The sequence below is a fragment of the Coregonus clupeaformis genome, chromosome 16, assembly GCF_020615455.1.
Source record: "Coregonus clupeaformis isolate EN_2021a chromosome 16, ASM2061545v1, whole genome shotgun sequence".
Lineage (NCBI taxonomy): Eukaryota > Metazoa > Chordata > Actinopteri > Salmoniformes > Salmonidae > Coregonus > Coregonus clupeaformis.
The window spans coordinates 52,520,580-52,528,528 of NC_059207.1; the positions used below are offsets into that span (position 1 = coordinate 52,520,580).

Here is a 7,949-nt window from a genome sequence, read left to right on the forward strand (position 1 = left end):
GATCCTGGTTCGAATCCAGGCTCTGTCGCAGCCGGCCGCGACCGGGAGACTCATGGGCGGCGCACAATTGGCCCAGCGTCGTCCAGGGTAGGGGAGGGAATGGCCGGCAGGGATGTAGGTCAGTTGATAGAGCATGGCGTTTGTAACGCCAGGGTTGTGGGTTCGATTCCCACGGGGGGCCAGTATAAAAAGATATGTATTCACTAACTGTAAGTCGCTCTGGATAAGAGTGTCTGCTAAATGACTAAAATGTAAATGTAAGTGTGCCTGCTTGCACTTTGTTATTTTACCATGCTTCGGTTTGATATTAAAAGTATAAAGTAAATGGTAATTCAGTCTCTATTGACAAGTTAATTCTACAGTGCCATCAAGAGCACGACATGGTGGCAGAAGAGTGGATGTATTCGGACATTATCTTCAATCAAACATGGAGGGAGAAAATTCCAGTAGCTAGCTGCATGAGTGAGAACGTGGACTTCGCCAGCAGACTACCAACGCTAAAGGACGTGAGTGAAACAAACATACTTTGATATGAGTTTGGGATTAGCAGCAATGCAGTCGTGTATCAGGGTTTCCCAAACTCGGTCCTGGGGCCCCGCCTGGGTGCATGTTTTGGTTTTTGCCCTAGCACTACACAGCTGATTCCAATAACCAACTCATCATCAAGCTTTGATTCTTTGAATCAGCTGTGTAGTGCTAGGGCAAAAACCTAAATGTGTTTGGGAATCCCTGGTTTAAACCTTGCAGAAAATTGGCGGAAATGGGAACAAGACTGAACCTGTACTATGTTGCCAGTAGGCTAAACGACAAGCCGGTGGAAAATAGCCGTTTTTCTACACTGCATCGGCGAGGATGCGCTGGAGATCTACAACACGATGGAGATTCCATATGCTGATCCACAGGACAAGAAAATGGCAGAGGTGAGCAAGTGTTTGAAAAATACTGTGCACCACGGAGGAATACTGTTTTTGAGAAACATCAGTTTTAGGAACACAAGCTCAATGAACAGGCAGGTATTGACACGTTTATAACCAAACTGAGACTGAGAGCACGCAACTGTGAGTTCAGAGACACTGAGGATCTAATGCTAAAGGAGAAAATGGTGTTTAACATCACAGACAGTGGTAGCAGAAAAATCTACCAAGCAATTCAAAGTAAAAGAGACTGAGACTGTAGTCATAGCCTATGGAGGCACCTGCATCAAACCAAAGGGTGTAATGACATTGTAACACACTCTGCACAAACAAGCTACAGTTCTATGTTACAGACGCATCTGACACACCACTACTAGGCAGAGAGGCCTGTGTTCAACTTGACCTCATCAGAAAAGTTGAAACAGTTGCACGCCACGCTCAGCCAGCGCTACGCATCTGTGTTCAAAGGACTATGTGAGTTTCCAGGCCAGCACCACATCTACATTGATTCCAAAGACTCTCCTGTTGTTCATGGATGTAGGAAAATCCCATATGCTGTGCTTGACAGGCTGAAAGAGACATTGGACAACCAAGAGCAGAGGGGTATGGTCAGCAAAGTAACAAAACCAAGAGCGTGGGTGAGCAGTCTAGTCATAACTGAAAATAAGAATGGCTCTCTTAGGGTATGCTTGGACCCTAAGGACCTGAACAAGTCCATACAGCACCAACACTTCTCCATACCCACACCAGCAAACTAGCAGGCAAGAAGGTCTTCACTATTCTAGATGAGAAGGATGGGTATTGGCAAATCAATACCCCATGGGGGAGGTACCAGTTCAATCGCTTACCCTATGGCATAAAAAGTGCCAGCGAGGTATTTCAGCAGATGAACTCAAAGAATTTTGGTGACATTGATGATGTCTATGTAATTGCAGATGACATGATAATTGCAGCAGCCACCAGAGAAGAGCATAGCGGCATTCTACAGCAGGTGATGGACAGAGCCATCCGTCCGAATGTGAAGTTCAATGATGACAAGATACAGTACATAGTGAGTGAAGTGAAGTGAAGTATATAGGGCACATCACCAGCACAGATGGGGTTAAAGCAAGTTGACAGCAATCACACAAATGCCCCCACCAGAAGACAGAAAATATCTACAGACGCTACTGGGCATGACATGTTTCCTAACCCAGTATATCCCAGACGAAGCCACTCAGAATCTTCCTCAGGAAGGACATGGCATGGCAGTGGCACCCAGAACAACAAGCAGCACTGGAGAGACTGAAAAAAGCAATCTCCACTCCATGCTGAAATTCTTCAATCTACAGGAAGAGATTGAAATCAAGTGCATTGACAAACTGAAAACTCCATCAAGAGCACAACAAACTGAAAACTCTAAACAACTCTCTTCAAGTTGTTCCATGAAAATAAATCCCTAGCCCTAATAACCAGGTAGGCCTATGAACAATAGCCTAATTAACGAATGTGTAATACATAGCCTAGAGATAATGACCATGGCTGAAGCCCAGTATAGCCTTCCACGTTATAAATCGTAAAATGATGTGCTAGGGTTTGTAATGCTGTTATAACTCGAAATTACACAGAATCAATGATGTAAAGTACTTAAGTATAAATACTTTAATGTACTACTTAAGTAGTTTTTTAGGGTATCTGTACTTTACTATTTATATTTTTGACAACTTTTACTTTTACTCCACCACATTCCTAAAGAAAATAATGTACTTTTTACTCTATACATTTTCCCTGACACCCAAAAGTACTTGTTACATTTTGAATGCTTAGCAAGACAGGAAAATGGTCCAATTCACGCACTTATCAAGAGAACATCCCTGGTTTCCCTACTGCCTCTAATCTGGCAGACTCACTAAACACAAATGCTTTGTTTGTAAATTATGTCTGAGTGTTGGAGTGTGCCCCTGGCTAGCCGTAAAAAAAAATGAATACAAGAAATCATTCCGTCTTGTTTGCTTAATAGAAGGAATATGAAATGATTTATACTTTTACTTGTACTTTTTATGCTTAAGTATATTTTAGCAATTACATTTACTTTTGATACTTAAGTATATTTAAAACCAAATACTTTTAGACTTTTACTCAAGTAGTATTTCACTTTTACTTGAGTAATATTCTGTGAAGGTGTCTTTACATTTACCACTGCACAGAATGCACTGTCGGATTGTAGAGCGCTCGCTCCTGCGCATCTATCTCTCCGCCATTTCTCACTGAGCTGAAGTATGTAGGGCTGGCTACATTCTAGGGCTATTTATACCCTACTGAGACGGACTCTACGGAGCGTAGCGCAGGGTCGTAATGTCGTTTTTCGTCACAAAACGGGCAGCTCCTTGTAGACATTCGATGTACTCCTGTGCAACATTACATTTGTAACGCGCCATATCATTCCTTGCGTAGCAGTGGGGCAGTGTTGTGTAGGCAATGAAGCTTGCTTGATTCCTTGATCTGATCTATACCCACTGGGCAAAAACGTGTTGAATCAACGTTGTTTCCACGTCATTTCAACCCAAAAATGATATTTGAGGACCTTGAATCAACATGGAAAACTGATTGGATTTGCAAAAAGTCATCAATGTAAGGGAATTTCGTATCTGATTATTTCACATTGCTATGCGGGAAGCCAATCAACTTCAAAATCACTGCAACTTCAAGATTGCTGTCTTGGTTTAGCTTGGCATTAAATAATCAGCCTATAAAAAATGTAAGCACTCACTACTGTAAATCTACTAAATGACTAAAATGTAAATGTAACATTTTCCATTGATAACCAAATATATAATCTCAGCGACTGTTCAAACAATAAACCAAACAACACTGTAGCCTAATTAGAATTCCCCCAAAAGGTATTTTGTTTAGAAGTACTGTAATAACGACCTGATTGACTACTTAAAAACAGCCCCAAGCCATGTGTTTTTTCTCTGTGAGCAAAATGATGGCATTCTATTTTTAGCTGATATGGGAGCGATACATTCAAGTAGCATATTAAACTGGGATAATGTTGTAGGTTATACTGGCAAGTAAAGAATTTTGCCAGGGCATATGATTTAATTTGAAATCTGATTATTTCACACGTAGGAAGCTAAAAGGCCAGCTTGCTTGCTGTTTTTAGCCAGCTAGCTAACAAGCTGCTAGTGGCGTAGCCTACAGCCAACTGGCAGGCACACGAGATAATGTAAAACAAACCTAAACTTTCATTACATGTAGCTATTATTCAAATATGCAGTTGGTTTTCATTTAAATAAGCTAACAGTGGTGATTATGTTTTATACGTGATTCTTCTTTGCTTTTACCACAAATGGGAAGACAACAACAAGAAAATCTCTGCTATCGCCCCCTTGTGTATGTTGCTATTTGAAGGTTTAGGAACACATGGACCGGCGAGGGTATCATGTTACAAAAGGTGCATGTTGCTCCAAAAAATCTGACTCTACCCAAGAGCACGCATGCATGTAGATCTACGCACATAAAGCCAACCTCTCCACTAAGTACTGCTCAATTTGGAGTGGGGTTTATGATGCAGGAAGGATGGATGGTAAAAATAGCTTTTTCTAGCATCTTTGACAAGCTGAGATTTTTTTTCCGGGCCCCTTATTTCTGCAAGGTCGTGCCGAAAATGATGTTGGCCGCCTTCGTTTTCTTGGCTCTTGCATTAGAAAACGCACGGCGCTTGTAACGCCAAGGTAGTGGGTTCGATCCCCGGGACCACCCATACACAAAAAAAATTATGCACGCATGACTGTAAGTCGCTTTGGATAAAAGCGTCTGCTAAATGGCATATTATTATTATTATAAAACATCTTATGTTCAGAGGAAGAGTTTAAGCTAAAGTGACCGAAACGGTTAGTAGAGCATCGTGCGATCATGTTATTTTATGCGACTTCGGCGCATACACAAACACAAGCTTGCCTCAAGGGGGAATTTGATGGAAGCCTTCATGAATGAACAGCTACTGTGTTGAATACATACTGGTACGAGAGTCTACGAGAGTCTACATGTTCATAACGGATATAGCACAATAACAGCACATTGCATTTATCCCATTTTAACGTTGAACGTCTTGGTACATTTATCGACATATCTTATACAATTCTAGGATCTAGGATTAGTTCACGGGAGATTGATCTCAAAATAACCTATGTTTGTTATACATATAGTAGCACTTATTCAAATAGGCTAGGCTTTGGAATGGAAGGAGTAGGACTACTGTAGCCTAGATATGATAAATAATAAGCTACACTCATTCCCCTGGCGTGCACTATACAGGAAAATATACTTTATAAAAAGCCTTTCAGGCTAATGTTTATGAGATAGCTCAGCCATTCAAATGTTTATATAAATAAAATGTGGACCTACTGTATGTATGCATACTTTAAAGTTTAATATCCCACCATTACGCGAAAGGGACTAGTATCCTATGAAAGTAGAGACATTTTCTTCAGTTCACAACTCAAGATATCACCACAAGAATGAAATAGGATCACTTCTGTTTTACGTTTCAATAGAACTCTACTGTATATTAATCAATTACTGAAGTTCATGTGAAAAATAAAGTAATTATATTCCATTGTACTCCATTCAATCTATTATATTATTTAGCTATAGAATTAGTTCCTGTGTTTTGTGTTTGTTTCCCTATTCCAGGTGTTGTTTGACATCACTGTGGCAGGCCATGAGGTTGGCAGGATTGTGATTGGCCAGTTTGAAGATGTTGTTCCACTGACTGTGAATAACTTTGTGGCTCTTGCCACAGGGGAGGTAGGCCACTGTACGCTGTCTGTGTAAAAGTTGTTATTGTGGTGTGAGTGAACAAGAGAGGAAAGCATCAGAATACCAATTATCCATCCATAGATCATAGATCTATGATCATGGCTGTTTAGAAGAAAAAACAACCCATTGATTACAGTTTCTCCTGGCCCATGGATTACAGTTTCTACACAAGTTGTAAAATCCTGAACTTCCCCTTTAAGAGTTGACATGACGTTGTTCTTGAAGAGTAGACTGAACACATCATCTAAAGTAGCCTATAGTCTAACACACCTGCATATTTCTTGCACATTTGCAAATGGATAGGCGATACAATCATCTGAATTTCCCAAATCGTTGTTTTTGCAGAAAGGATACAAAGGAAGTACGTTTCATCGGGTAATCAAGGACTTCATGATCTAAGGCAGTGACTTCACAGCTGGAGATAAGAAAGATGATCACTTAGAGTTTGACCTGTCTCATATATTTGATCTCATGTTGAATGTTGGGAATAGTGCATCAACAAAGCAGAGAAGGTGGTTACGTATACTCCCCCAAAGTTCTCAGTGGGCCCATCCCAGAGGGCACCCTATTCCCTATATAGTGCACTACTTTTGACCAGGGCACATAGTCTCTAGTCCCAGTCTCTTGATCCGTCCCCACACAGTCCCTAAATGCTGTTTCCTCATTTGTTGCCACAGGTAGAAGCATTAACGCAACCAATTTGCTGATGAGAACTTCAAGCTGAAGCACCTGAGAGGAGGTTGGGTCAGTATGGCCAACACGGGCCCAGACACCAATGGCTCCTAGTTCTTTATCACTGCGGCCAGGGCTCCTAGGCTGGACGGGAAGCATGTGGTGTTTGGAAAGATCCTAGAGGGTATGGTAAGTGGAGGCAAACAATTTGTTGGTAGAGTTTGAATAATTTTTTTGGCCACTGACATTGAAAAAGTATTTGTCACTCACACATATACACACGCACACACGTGTACACACACAGGATATACACAGTGGTAAGATTAGTCACTAGTACATATTCTAATCTTCTCTTTTCAGTCTGTGGTTCACACCATCGAGCTCCAAGACACAAATGACCGGAACCTGCCCTATACAGAGTGTGTCATTGTCAACAGTGGCAAGATTGAAGTCAAAAAGCAATTTATTGTGGAGGTGGAGGGTTGGTAGGGATATCACTACACTTTCACTACTTTTTCACTCTATCTAGATAAATAGTATGCAGGTGTTGTTTATGTTTATTTATTACTAGAGCATATCCGTGGCTCTCTAATGGGTATACCAACTATTAACAAAATAAATACAGTGAATTAATTCATGAGAAGATGTAATTGATGATGAATATGTTAAAACTTTTGGATATAATTTGTTGTTTGTTCTACACTAATTGTCAAATGATCAGTATGTAATTTGCACTATCCACTCAGCACTTTGTCATGCTAAGCTGAAAACTTTTTTTCTCTCACATTGTTAATGCGAGTAAACAAAGTATGCAATACTTCACACATTTTCACATATGCTATGCATAAACGTCATCACCCACAGCTGTATGTCATTAAATGCATTTTAACATGTTAATGAGGTTACCTTTGTGAATAAAGTATGTTGCGTTGTCATGGTCATAATATTTTTCTATTCTCTATGAGAAATCAAATTGTCGGGATTAATCAGGAAGATGTAGTAGTTAGCAGGCGGCAAAGTTATTAATATATATTTTTTAAATTGTGCACAAATGCATTAGGCAACGTTTCTGTTAGGTCCCTTTGAGGGTTCGGCGAGACGTTATCCCACTGACGTTCAGAGAACGTTCTAGGAACATTAAAACCTCGGGACCATAAGAGGACATCCTTGGGGACGTCCCTGGAACAAAATGGGAACTAGACAAAAATCTCCAGGGGACCATGACACAACAACCCAATAACGTCCTAAAAAAACGTCCTCAAAGATGTCCCTGGAACAAACCGGGAACCTCCAGGGCACCATGACACAACATCCTGACCACTTTAGGAAACCATTTCGTGACGTTCTGAGGATGTCCTAACAACTAATTTTGGTTTGCAGGGTAGGACGCCGCGTGATGGTCCCAAGGGAACGTTCTCTGGTGGACATTTGTGTAGTTCCCTTTAAGTTATTATAGTGGACATGAGTTGCTCATGGTTGCTCATGGTCATGTGATGGGTAACCCTGCCTGCGACTTCAAAATCAGTTTCGGCCCTCAGACCAAAAGGGAATTTCCTCTTG

At 40.9% G+C, this 7,949-nt stretch overlaps 1 pseudogene; it reads left to right on the forward strand.

Annotated features, from left to right (window-relative positions):
* Positions 1 to 380: 380 nt before the first annotated feature.
* Positions 381 to 6,878, forward strand: LOC121584302 (annotated as a pseudogene).
* The last annotated feature ends 1,071 nt before the right edge of the window (positions 6,879 to 7,949 follow it).